Consider the following 12,623-nt stretch of genomic DNA (forward strand, 5'->3'; position numbering starts at 1 on the left):
ACTCCCTTCTAGCTTATCTTTTTGTATAGATGCCATAAGCTAAAAATAAAGCAAAATAAAACTATATTTCCCGGACTCTTTTGCAGCTAGAAATCTGCATATAATCTGAAGTCTGTCTAGTAGCTGTACCATGCAAATCTCGTAAGTGAAGTGAGTAATAGCAGTTGGTCACTATGCACAGGAAGATCAGATGTGCTGAGCAGTGTGGTGTAGGCATCTGTGCTAGAGCTAGCTAGGGTAGAGTTCCTGCAGTCCATTGCTCGGCATCATTGGTTCTGAAGAGTAGGCCAATCTGCAGATTGGGTTATAAATTCGTAGCTGAGGGACCTTGTGTTTCACAGTATAACATGGTCCTATGGTGTGAGTTATTATTTCTCCTAGCAAAGTGGCCCCTTTGCTACGATATTGCTTGTAGCATTTGAATCTGGTTTTCCAGCCCATCCTGAGATTCTATTATCTGTATAATCCTCCTTAAGAAATCTTTTTCTAGAAATCATTGTACTATAAAGACACATGCACATGTATGTTTATTGCAGCACTATTTACAATAGCAAAGACTTGGAACCAACCCAAATGTCCATCAATGATAGACTGGATAAAGAAAGTGTGGCATATATACACCATGGAATGCTATGTAGCCGTCAAAAAAAAAATGAGTTCATGTCCTTTACAGGGACATAGATGAAGCTGGAAACCATCATTCCCAGCAAACTGACACAAAAACAGAAAACCAAACACTGCATGTTCTCACTCATAAATGGGAGCTGAACAATGAGAACACATGGACACAGAAAGGGGAACATCACACATGGGGGTCTGTTGGGGAATGAGGAACAAGGGGAGGGATGGCATTAGGAGAAATACTCAATTCATGTGGGGCTTAAAACCCAGATGATGTGTTGATGGGTGCAGCAAACCACCATGGTACATGTATACCTATGTAACAAACCTGCATGTCCTGCACATGTATCCCAGAACTTAAAGTATAATTAAATATTTAAAAAAGAAATCTTTTTTTTTTGGTGGGGGGGGGGCTTAAATTGACTAGTGTAGATGGCTGTTGTCCAAAACTAATGTTCGAAGATTGACATGGTACCATCTAGGAACGTGAAACTGGAAATGTCACCCTTTGGTGTCCAAGTTGTCTACTGGCATGTGGCCAGCATTCTGAACTAATATATTTTAAAATATAGTACGGTTCCAGGTGGCACTATCAAGGCAAGGTTAAAAGATTGATGGGGGAACAAAAAGAGTTTCTGAGTTTTCTCTTGGTTTTTCATTTTATGAATTATTTTAACTGTCTGTAGGAATTTCACACCAACAGTCCGGCTGCACCAGGAAATGCTGACTATGAAGGTAACAGGGACATTTGAAAACTTAAAACCAAATTATAATTCTGCAAAACAGCGAAGGAAATTCCCAGGTCCCTAACAACAAATCCTATTGTGAACAACTGGTCTTTTTCTAATTACTGGTTAAATGGAAAACTAAAATATAATATTTGGACAAGATTAAAAGAGATTCTGCTTGATGAAGAGATAGCATAGAACATATCACAGCAAGCTAGAGGTAGAATAAGATATTCAGTCAAAGAGCACCATATTCTCATTCTGCCATGCACTCAGTGACTCTGGACAAGTTAAGGACAGGATCTCTACACAGCTTACTTTACCGTGTGGTGAAAATTAAATGAGACAATGTCTGGGAATGGACCCACCACATAATAAATACTCAACTCATGATGGATACCTCTTCTTGTTTTCCTCTTGCCTATTTCAGTAAATAGAGAGGGATAGCACAATCAGTTGCTATACTTCTGAAATATTCTATGTGTACTGAATTTTGGTATACCAAGTTAGACTTGACTATGTTGGGGTGAAGAAATACATTGTAAAACTTTTTTTAATTTTGCAAAATGAAGCTCTTTTTGTGATGTGGGCAGTTCTTCATGTAATTTCTTAGCTTTGTAAGTTTGGATTTTTGCCTGAAGTTTCCTTTTTTATGTAAGGACAGGGCACCCTTCACTCACAAGCTTCAAATGGCCTTAGGAATGCTTATTGTGGTTAGTCATCTGAAGTGGGTTCATAGACATCGAAGCCTGAGAGTAAGGGAACCAGGCTGATAAAATGAGAACCACACCCAACGTCTGTTCCTTAGTAGCAGCTTTATAGGAATCTGCTTTACTTATGCGAGTTGCATCTGTGAGCAACAGGTAGAAATCTGCCAGGATGTTGGTCTGTGTCTCTGAAACCCTCCGCTCCCCTTCCATGTCACCCATTCTATCTCCCACCGTTCTCAGTCCTCTGTGAGGCTCTCTACTACCACACCAGATGGTCACCTCCACCATTGTGAATTCTGGTGATCAGTTTTCCATATGTCCTCCATTTTGACCTGTCACTGCCTTCAGGTAAGATGCTCTTCTGGCTCCATGCAGTAGACTACATTGAGACCAGACTCACTTCAGGTACACTCTGTCTTGGTCCTTGGGATGTGCTGGGGAGAGGCATTGGATACTTTCTCTAAAGTACTGTGTGGAAGAGACCAGTGGTTTACTTCCAATGTGCAATTTCCCTTCCTACCACAAAGACTACCTTTCCAAGCTTCCCTTGCAGTTAGGTGTGATCATGTGACTAAACTGGTCTTTAAGAAGTAAGAGGGTTTACTGGAAAATACCCTTAGGAGGAAGAACATGCCCTTTCCATCCCCTGCCCTCCACTCCTTCTTCTTTTTCTCTGGAGAGTGCTAAATATGTGATGGCTGGAGCTGTGACAGCCAATTAGGACCATGTGGAAGGAGACAGTGCTGGCAATGACAGAGCAACAAAGCATGTGAAGTCCCAGCTTCTGATGACCATGGGACTGTTGACCTCTGGACTTCATGTACATGAAAGACAAACACATTTCTTCTCATTTAAGTCACCGTTATTTTTAGTTTTTTGTTGCTGACAGTTGAACCTAATTCCAATTGGTGTATCGACAGAAACTCCAGCATGCCATGGGCTAAAAGACCACATGACCAGAGCCTGGAGGTAGGATTTTATCCACCACCCATCACTCATCTTGAGAATCACAGCACTCACCTAGCCCCTGTTTTCCTATCTATAAAAGGGGCAGAGAAATGCTTCTTAATTTATTTTGAGTTACAGAATGCAAAACATGTTGCTTAAATCTGTGGGTCATATCCTAAAAAAAATACAGATAGATACAAATATGCAAAGTTTTGCAGAGGATATCAGGATATTCCTTGGAGGCCTCTGTAGCAGGTTGATGAGTTCCTTAGTGGGTTAAGCACCAGAGGATTAGAACCAGAATTCAAGAAGATATTTCAGCTTTAGGAATAAATTAACACTCTCATTTTTTGGTTGTACATTATTGTTTTAAAATACTTTTCAATTCCTTTCAACTAGGAACAAAATCAAAACACATCTGAAAAAAGACACAACCCCAAATCTCCCAACAGAGTACATTTCTGGATCTTATATCTATATAATATATACCCATACATAAAAATACATCATATGTAAACACATAGTACAACTATACATGTGTGTATACATATCTGTGCATATGCATATCCATGCACATATATTTACATACACATATATATGCATGTATATATGTTTATATACACAGATGCATATATACACAATAGATATACATATATAATATAAAAATTGTATACATATAGTTAAGGGTTTCTTTTGGCTTCAAGGCATTTCGGTAGGTACGTGATAAGCAGGAAGCCTTCTGCGTCTGCCACCCTAGAAAGGGACTTTGTCACTGTGTCAGTGCCAATACTTAAACCTTCAGGTCAGCTCCTACTCGGCACCTTTCTGGCTAAGTCAGGAGGCCACAGCAGCAACGGATCACAGGTGGAGTGGCCCCTGGAATAAAGCCAGCACTTTGGGCCTGGGGTGCATGGAAGAACCAGTGAGAAGCTCAGCCCTGCAACTGCCTGTACTTACTCCCTAGATAAGCAGAGGTAAATCCCCGCCACCCTCCTCCAAGGGATTTCCAGTAGCACCACTATTAAGACTTCCTGAAGGCAAACAAAGAGTGAAAGAGTGAACGTCAAGGAGGTGACTTAGATGACCACATTGTGCCACTTAGAGGCTACCCAGACTTTGCAAAACTCTTTCTTGCTTAGTTAGCTATTTCTACATGGGAACAAATGGACCTTTAGAAAAAAAATAATAAAAGCTGAGTAAGAGGCTTGGCTGTATTCTTAGACCCAAGTTTTCCACGGGTTAGATTAGCTATAAATTAACCAGTCTGCAAAATACATAAATAAATGAATTGCTTTGTTTGAGCTATCTCCAGTAGGGCTCTGCCTGCTTGTTATGAAGCCTGGTGGCCGTTCCACTGCCCAGTGCTTTTATAAATACTAATGAGTGACATATTGAGAAAAATTGTACCTACAAAAGCAAAGTCTTCTTCCATGCAAATCAGGCCCCAATTCCCCACAGATAAGGATCTTTTTGATGGAACACATGCAAAATCTCCAGCTCTTAATTCTTTCATTAGTATTCCAGGCAGATGGCTGCCAAATAACAGGGAAAACTGTCTGAATTGCTGTGTCTGAAACCTAATATTGATTTGTTTAATAGTGTCAGGAAGTCAAAATTCACAAATCTCCTGTCGATTGTTTATGAGGCAGTTAGCAGAGAATTGGTTGCCCCTGCTTAATTAATAACTCATTACTGAAATTTGATTATATGCTTGAATGCTTTAAATGGATTCTAACACAGCGTCCGCAAAGTGGTGCAGCGTCAAGGTAAGGTGGCTCAGGAAGCTTCTCTGTTTAGACTCGCGCCGTTAGAATTTCCTCACAGTCACACAACACAGGCCTCTGGTGACTTTCCTCCTAGGGGCAACCTCCCTGGTATTAGTGTGTTGCTTTAAAAGGTGTTTTGGGGTCCCCTGGACTGAAGAAAGGGTGAGTCTAAAATGTGGGGTGGAGACATTTCTAAAAACACACTGGACACTGACGTAGGGCATTAATTGCTTGATCAGAAGAGACATTTGTGGTATTATCTGCAGGTGCACAAATTCTAAGGCAGGAGCTTCGACAGAGGGGATTAGCTTGGTGAGAAGATTGACAATATTCTAGTATTTAAGTGTCGTTCTGAAAAATGGCAATTCAGCGTGGCCCATTGCCCCGTGCGGACAGACTGGCAGGGTCAGAGCTGAGGGCGTCTCTGCAGCATCTGACCTTGTGCTCTGAGGCAGGGCTCTGTGGGGGAGGCTCTCACAGTTCCACACAGCCCAGTGCCAGGGACAGACGCAGAACGTTAAGGTGACATCAGAGAATAAGCATGTCTCTGCTGTATCTCCAAATTAAAACACACAAGGCTTTGAGAGATAACACTCTCCGAAGGTCTGGCAGGGGCATGCCAGGCACTGCCATGGGCTGGCAAGGGCACTGCCCTCCTGACCAACTTATAGCCCCAACCCCTGGTGCCTCACTCATTAGAAAACTGGCTCTTATCAGGAGTTGACTCCAGCTCAGCGAGTCCGAGCAACTCTGAATCCTCTTCTATTTTTGCATTAGGTCCAACCAAGGGGAGAAAGCAGAAGGGAAGAGCTTTCTAGCTTTGCCCCTTTCTGTATCCTGCTGGCGGCTGTGGCAGGGGTTGACTGGGAGGAGGTGTAGGGACATGAATGAGCTTTCCCATTGCAGCATTTGCCTTGAGTGGTGGACAGGGTAAACTTCCCAGTGTAGCCCAGAAAAAAATCTAGCTCACAGTGGCTGAAGACAATTGACTTAACAGCCATACAGGCACCTGCAGACCCAGGTCCTATGACTGGAGCACATCTGTTGAATGCTGTTGCTGTTAGGTAACAGGTAACATAGGACTTACTGGGCTAGCCTGTGCCCTGGTCACTGTAAGTACATCATTTTAGAACATCATTATTTTGGAAAAAAGGAAAGATAGCCTTCTACATTCCAAACAGCTGACTCATGAGCCAACTTTTGGAAGCCACCAACCCTTTGTCATTAGCTTCCTGATCGAAGGCTCACACAAAGGTGTATAAAGGCCGACTTCAGGCAGTCATGCGAGCATGCTCACAGAGGCCGAGTTGTGTGGCCAGCCTCCTGGAGGAGTCTGCAGCCGTCTTGCTCCTAAGAAGGTAAGGAGCAGCTCAAGGCGGTACACAATAAATCCCCAGGTGAAAGGACTTAAAATACAGTTGAAAGATTTCAGGAGAGGTCACTGCCAGCTGGTAGGGCCAGGGAAGGCTCCTGAGAGGAGGTGGAACCAGAATGGGGCCTTGAAGAGTGGGTCAAATTTCACTGGGGGGTGGTGGAGCATTCCAGGCGGGCACAGAAGTGGGCTGGTCAAAGGCAGGTTTCAGGACCTCGACTGGCCAGGCCGGCTGGAAACGAGGGTAATATGACCGGCCTGTCTCCTGCCTGTGGTCTTAATTGAACCAGTCAAGCTTTCAAAATGAACAGTTGATCATTTGATTAAGAAGGGCCTTTGACTCTTTCAAGACCCACGGAGACTGATTTTTATCAAAGTCAATCAGAAAGCTTTGCGTGGAGGAATGCTGACCAGATTTGGGAGGGAGGTTGCTTGCCGCTCCTAGGGGCTGGCCTGAACTTCTCTTTCTCAACAAAGTGTTCTCAGCTGGGTGGGTATCCAGGGCTAAGGCCGGAAATTGCTGCCCAGTTTAGAGTGGCTGGGTCCCAGGGCAATGCTTATGTTTGTTGGTGACAGGAACTTTATCGAGCCCTGCTTCAAAGGTAAAACCTGGGCTTCTCCCAACAGCCTCCAATCAGGAATGCCTCCAAACGCTTCCACTTGGCTTAACCAGCTCCAGTGGAAGGAGGGGTTGCTGCTGGTTTACCATGAAGCCAATTTGTCAAAGTGCTATTAAGGATTTTCAGTCATACAAAAAAAGAGAGAGAGAGAGAGAGAAAGAAAGAAGGAAAGAAAAAATAGAGTCAACTTTTTAAAACTCTAATTTATTATGCTTGATTACGCAGCTGGAATGGGAAGGTAGCTGCTGTTTGTAGTTAAATAACTCCTCACAATTTCTTAAAGAAATGATCTTCAAAGCTTTAACGGGTCAATGGCTCAAGTACAAAGGAAAGATTGATTTTCATCCTCCCACCCTTTGTTCCCAGAGTTTAAAACAGACACGTTTGGGTAAATTAGTTTGTCTGTGTTATTAATGGAAGAAGTTATTAAACTCCCATAAATATATGGTGGTATCTCGCTTAAAAGGCCAAATTTGTTTTAAGGGAAAAAAATAAGAAAGAAAATGTGGAAAAGCACAGAATGTCTATTAGTGATTCTTATTTCATTTCTAAATGTGAGTTTGGAGCAGTGAGCTGGAGAAGGAGCTGGCTCTAGATTTATCCCCCAAGTTGTGGGATAAATGCCCGAGGAAGGAGACCCCTGCCTGTTGAAGAAAAAATCATTGTATTTGATGAAAAGCATTCAGAGGCTGGATTGTAGTAGGGGTGGGGGCACACTGGAGGCAGAAGGGTGCAGGAAAGATATTCTTTCCACTGCTAACAAGATGGTAAAGGGCCATTCTGCTTTTAAACCTCAGGGGCTGGTGAACATTTGATGGCTGAAGGTAAAAGAGTTTTCTCTGCTCAAGGCACCTTTTTGGGAGAGGGGATCAGAGATGACTCACCCAAGTGAGGGAGGCAGCCCCTAACCCACATCCTAGGCCAGAATGTGGGGGAGACACAGTTGCAGGACCCACCTGTCAGGGACTGCACCCAAAGAGCTGGGGGTCTGAGGCACTAGTGTGCTTAGGAGGGTAATTCTCCAACTGTGTACAGCACTTAACAGTTTATAAACCCCCGACGTTCAATATCTCTTTTGAATCTCACAGTGACCCTGAACAAGGCCCGTGATCATCATTTTGCAGATGGTGAAAGGCAAACACAAAGGATTTTGGTTTGACCGCTGAGTAGAAAAACAAAACACAGAAAAGCATTTGGAAAGCAGAAAAAAGTGAAAAAAAGAAAACCCATTACCACCAGATGACTGTTAGTGTTTTGGGTTCTTTCCTTTTAGACTTTTTTCAGTGACCATGCACACCCAAGCTCATGAGCAGACCCATGCTTGTACATACACCAAGGCACACACAAATGCACATGCACACACACACATGCACACATACAAACACACGTGCACACGCACACACACACACACACACACACACAAATGCACATGCACATACCCACTGAGTGCTCACTGTGCCAGAGACTATCACAAGTGCTTTTGACATACTCATTCATTTACACTTCAAAACAACTGTATTATGTAGGCCCTATGATTACCTACATTTTACAGAAAACAGGCACGAAGAAGTTTTCACTTGCCCTAGGTCACACAGATAGTGGAGGTGGGAGTGGGTAAGGATTGAGTCCAGACAAACCAATTGGCTCCAGCCCCTGTCCTGTGTTCCTAACCACTCTGCATTTGGCCTCTGTACACATCTGTGGAATTATTTAATATGGGTGAAATCATATCATAGCTACATCCTGCCTTTTTTCCATTCAGTATTGCCTCATGAGTGTCTCTGATGCCATTGCAATTCTTCTAAAACGATTTTTAGTAGCTGTATCATCAGATGGTGAAGTTTTTGCTGGAGTTAACTGCCTTGCATGGTACCCACAACCGAGGATTAGAACCACGTTCTCTGGTTCAGAGTTCAGCACTCTTCCCCTGTACACTGTTGAGATGGTCACAAAGCAAAACAGAAAAAGCATGAATTTAAAAGTAGCCAAGTTGTATTGTCAGATTTGGAAGTGGCCCTAGTATCTGTTATCTCTGGGATAAAACTCTTTTTGTTACCCCAGTTGACCTCATTTTAAACTCTGTGAGAATTTTTTTTTCAACTCAAGGCTAGGGAAACCTCCGTGTTCCCTGAGAAGCTGATATGCTTCTTTTCTTTCCTCCTTCATAAATGACTGCTTTTCTCTTTTCACTTTTGCCAGCAGAAAGCTCAGTGTTAAGTCTGAAGATACACCAAAGAAACTATGTGGTCTCTTATGATCAGTTACCACAACAGATGTTGCCAAGTGTCCTCAAATAGTGACTTCCCTTATGCAGCCACCCCCTTCTGATCAGGGCTGGCAGCTTCACACTGTAGAGGGAGCTGAGAACAATAATCTTCCAAGGAACAGAAAACCAGACACCACATGTTCTCACTTATAAGTGGGAGCTAAACAATGAGAGCACATGGACTCATGGAGGGGAACAACACACACTAGAGCATGTTGGGGGACATGGGGTCAGAGAAGGGAGAGCATGAGAAAAATAACTAATGCATACTGGGCTTAATACCTTGGTGATGGGTTGATTGGTGCAGCAAACCACCATGGCAGACATTTACCTATGTAAAAAACTTGCTCATCCTGCACATATACTCCAGAACCAAAAATAAAAATTAAAATAAAAAAGATCTTGAGCTTTCAATGTGATGCCCTGTGCCTTTCTTTATAAAGCTCACAACCATAATTCCAGTGTATTAGTCTGTTCTCATGTTGCTAACACGTACTTGAGACTGGATAATTTATAAAGAAAAATATGTTTAATGGACTCACAGTTTCACATGGCTGGTGGGAGGGGGTGGGAAGCATGCTCACAATCATGGAGGAAGGTGAAGGAGGAACAAAGTCACATCTTACATGGCAGCAGGCAAGAGAGCCTGTGTAGGGGAACTCCCATGTATAAAATGATTTGATCTCGTGAGACTCATTCATTACCACAAGAACAGTATGGTAAAAACTGCCTTCATGATTCAATTACCTCCACCTGGCGCTACCCTTGACACATGGGGATTATTACTATTCAATGTGAGATTTGGGCGGGGACACAGCCAAACCATATCACTCAGTTAATCATCCTCCCAAGCATCCTGAGAGGAAAGAATGGCTGAACTCAGCCCTATTTTGGAACTGAAGAAACTGAGGCTTGGAATAGAAGTGCCCAAGATCATGCCCAAGCCTCTCTCCACTCCCTGGGACTTCTCTAAAATGTGCCATGGAGTCTCAGTGCAGAAGTGGGAATTCCTTTCCTTTCTCTTCTCCTAGTCTGGCTCTTCCCTTGAGTGTTGGAGTTTCCCATAATGCACCAGTACGTGAGCTGATTGGAGTTACTGCACTGAGCAACATTTTAATATTTTGAAAGCTCTATATTAGTTTTAATAAATTCTGGTGCATGAAACTGGTTTTCTATTTATAATAGTAATGTGACATACTCTTTTAAAATAAATGCATTAAATTTATAACAAAAAACAAATCAATTTACAGCAACATTTTGAGTAAGAAATAGAAGAGTAGGTGTGCAGATATGACCAAACAGGTGAGACCACTGCTTCCTGCCACCCCCAGCCTCATTCTTAGCCCACTGCCAACTGAGAACTGCATTTGCAGATACAGGAGCTAGTCTCACAGAGAGGACTCCAAAAGACCAAAATGTTTTCAGGAGCCAAAGGAATGAATACCTAATGTAAAAATCTCAGGCCAACAGTGAGGGAGATGCCTTAAGTCTGAAAGGCAATCCACCCTCTAAATCAAATATACAAGGATAAAGTGGTGACAGGTTAGGGTCCCCTTAGCCACCATGGCAGGCCCGCTAATCTCTCTGCATCTTACGTGTTCATCTGTAAAATGGGTGACAATATCTATCTAGTGAGGCTGAAGTTAAGGTTGCTTTGCCCAGTGTTGCCCAAGCTTGCCTTGCCAAAAAATACAATGTTCTTCTCTCCCTTCTTCTCAGTAGGCCCAGCTACACAACACAAATTAATTCACCCTTGGGAGAATTAATGGCTTGTGGGTGCAAAAAGCCAAGAAGAATTAGCTCTGTGAGGCACGCCAGGCTCTACAAACACTCTGTATGCCCACTGGGGGGTGACTGTGTGGGCCTCAGCTTATTCATCTCGGAAATGAAAGGGAATGAACTATATCAGGTCTGTCAAATAGGTAAGAACTTCATGGAATGCTGTATGTAGAATTCTGAGGCCACACCCAGGCTCCATGAGGGGACCAGCAAGTGACTGGTAGCATTTAGAGATGATGGCATGATTGTTAACACAGAAACAGCGCCAACAGCCAGGAACCCCTGGACCAGTGAGATCGTGGGCCCGTAATTCCTAACTCTAGTTGTTTCTAGTTGCCCAAAAGGTAGCTCTGAGAGAAAGCCTGCCTACCTGTCTTTATTCCTTCTTTTCACTTCTTTTCCCAGCCCTGTCTCCACGGTGATAATGTGATTTCTCCATCTCTTAGGAAGGCTGCCAGACTCATCTGAGTCATTTGTAGGAGCTGTACAATTTGTTATCCATCCTGAAACGTTTTTGAGAATGAAAGGGAGCACGTTCAGTGATTTTCCTGGGCCCACAGTTGTAACCTGGGACTCTCCTGGAGAATTGATATTACTTAAGGTGATTGTTCACAAACTTTACCATGCATAAGGCTTGCTGGCGGCGGGGGAGTTTTCTAGGCAGCCTGAGGATTTGCATTCTAACAAGTTCCCAGATACTGTTGCTGCAGGTCCATGGACCACACTTTGAGAAGCCTAGGTTCACAGAACTCATTCACAACATGTTCTTATTCATCCTTACAGAGAGCCCAAAAGGCACGAAAAGTTATCAATAGCGTCCTGCTAAGCTGGGGAACTGAGACTCAGATAAGTTAAGTGACCACCTCAAGGACACCCAGCTACAAGGAGAGAAGCCCTTGTTTAAATCCAGATTTGCCAACTTCCGGGCTCTGCTTGGCTCACCAGGCCCAGTAGCCTCTCAGCTTAGGAGTGTGCTAAGAGCTGAGCTGATCCCCCTGGCTCTGCAGCAGTGCCTCATTCTCTGCAAATGTTTCTAGCCTGGATTAAACCTGGCTCTTTTTGCTTCATAAAAATCACTTCAAGTGAGCCAAGAGGACTGTAATTTGGTGTAAGAAATTACTTTGGCAATGCTTTAGTCCATATTTATATTTAATTCATATTTTAATATTTTAATAATTCTGACATATCCATAATTTTAATGTTAAAATCAGATGTAGATCATAGAATACTGGTGCTAGGTATTTTCTGTTTTACATCATTGAAATGGAGTTCCATCGGCCTGTTGCTCAACTTCCACACACTAAATCCTCATGTGGATTTTTTCAGGAATGAAATAGGAGCTGCTGGTATCATTTAACCTTTCTATGCCTCATCTATCAAATGGAGCAGGGAATAGTGCTTCCATGATAAAAGAAGTGTGAAGATTAAATAAATTAATTCACATTAGCATAATTAGAGGAGAGTGTGGAAAATACTGAGTGCCCATAAAGCAAGATCTTCCTTTTTAAATTCTCTGCTGGACACCCTTTTATTACTTTGTCCCTTTTATATCTTTCCATCAGTGAGCTCTTTCCAAACATAGACTGTATTTTCTTCCCCACTGTATTCCTTCAAATCTTGCTCACAGTAGGTGACTAAGACCTACTTACAGAATGAACACAAAATTTAAAATATTTAGGAATCCCAGAAACTGATCTTTATACTGTGAAATCATAAAACCCAAAGCCTAAGTGATGAGCCATTTCACCGAGGCCCCATGGAGGCTATTGGAACAGCTCAGCTTGGCCATGACCCAGCCTCAGCATCTCTCTTC

The sequence above is a fragment of the Saimiri boliviensis genome, chromosome 12 (genome assembly GCF_048565385.1).
Source record: "Saimiri boliviensis isolate mSaiBol1 chromosome 12, mSaiBol1.pri, whole genome shotgun sequence".
NCBI lineage: Eukaryota > Metazoa > Chordata > Mammalia > Primates > Cebidae > Saimiri > Saimiri boliviensis.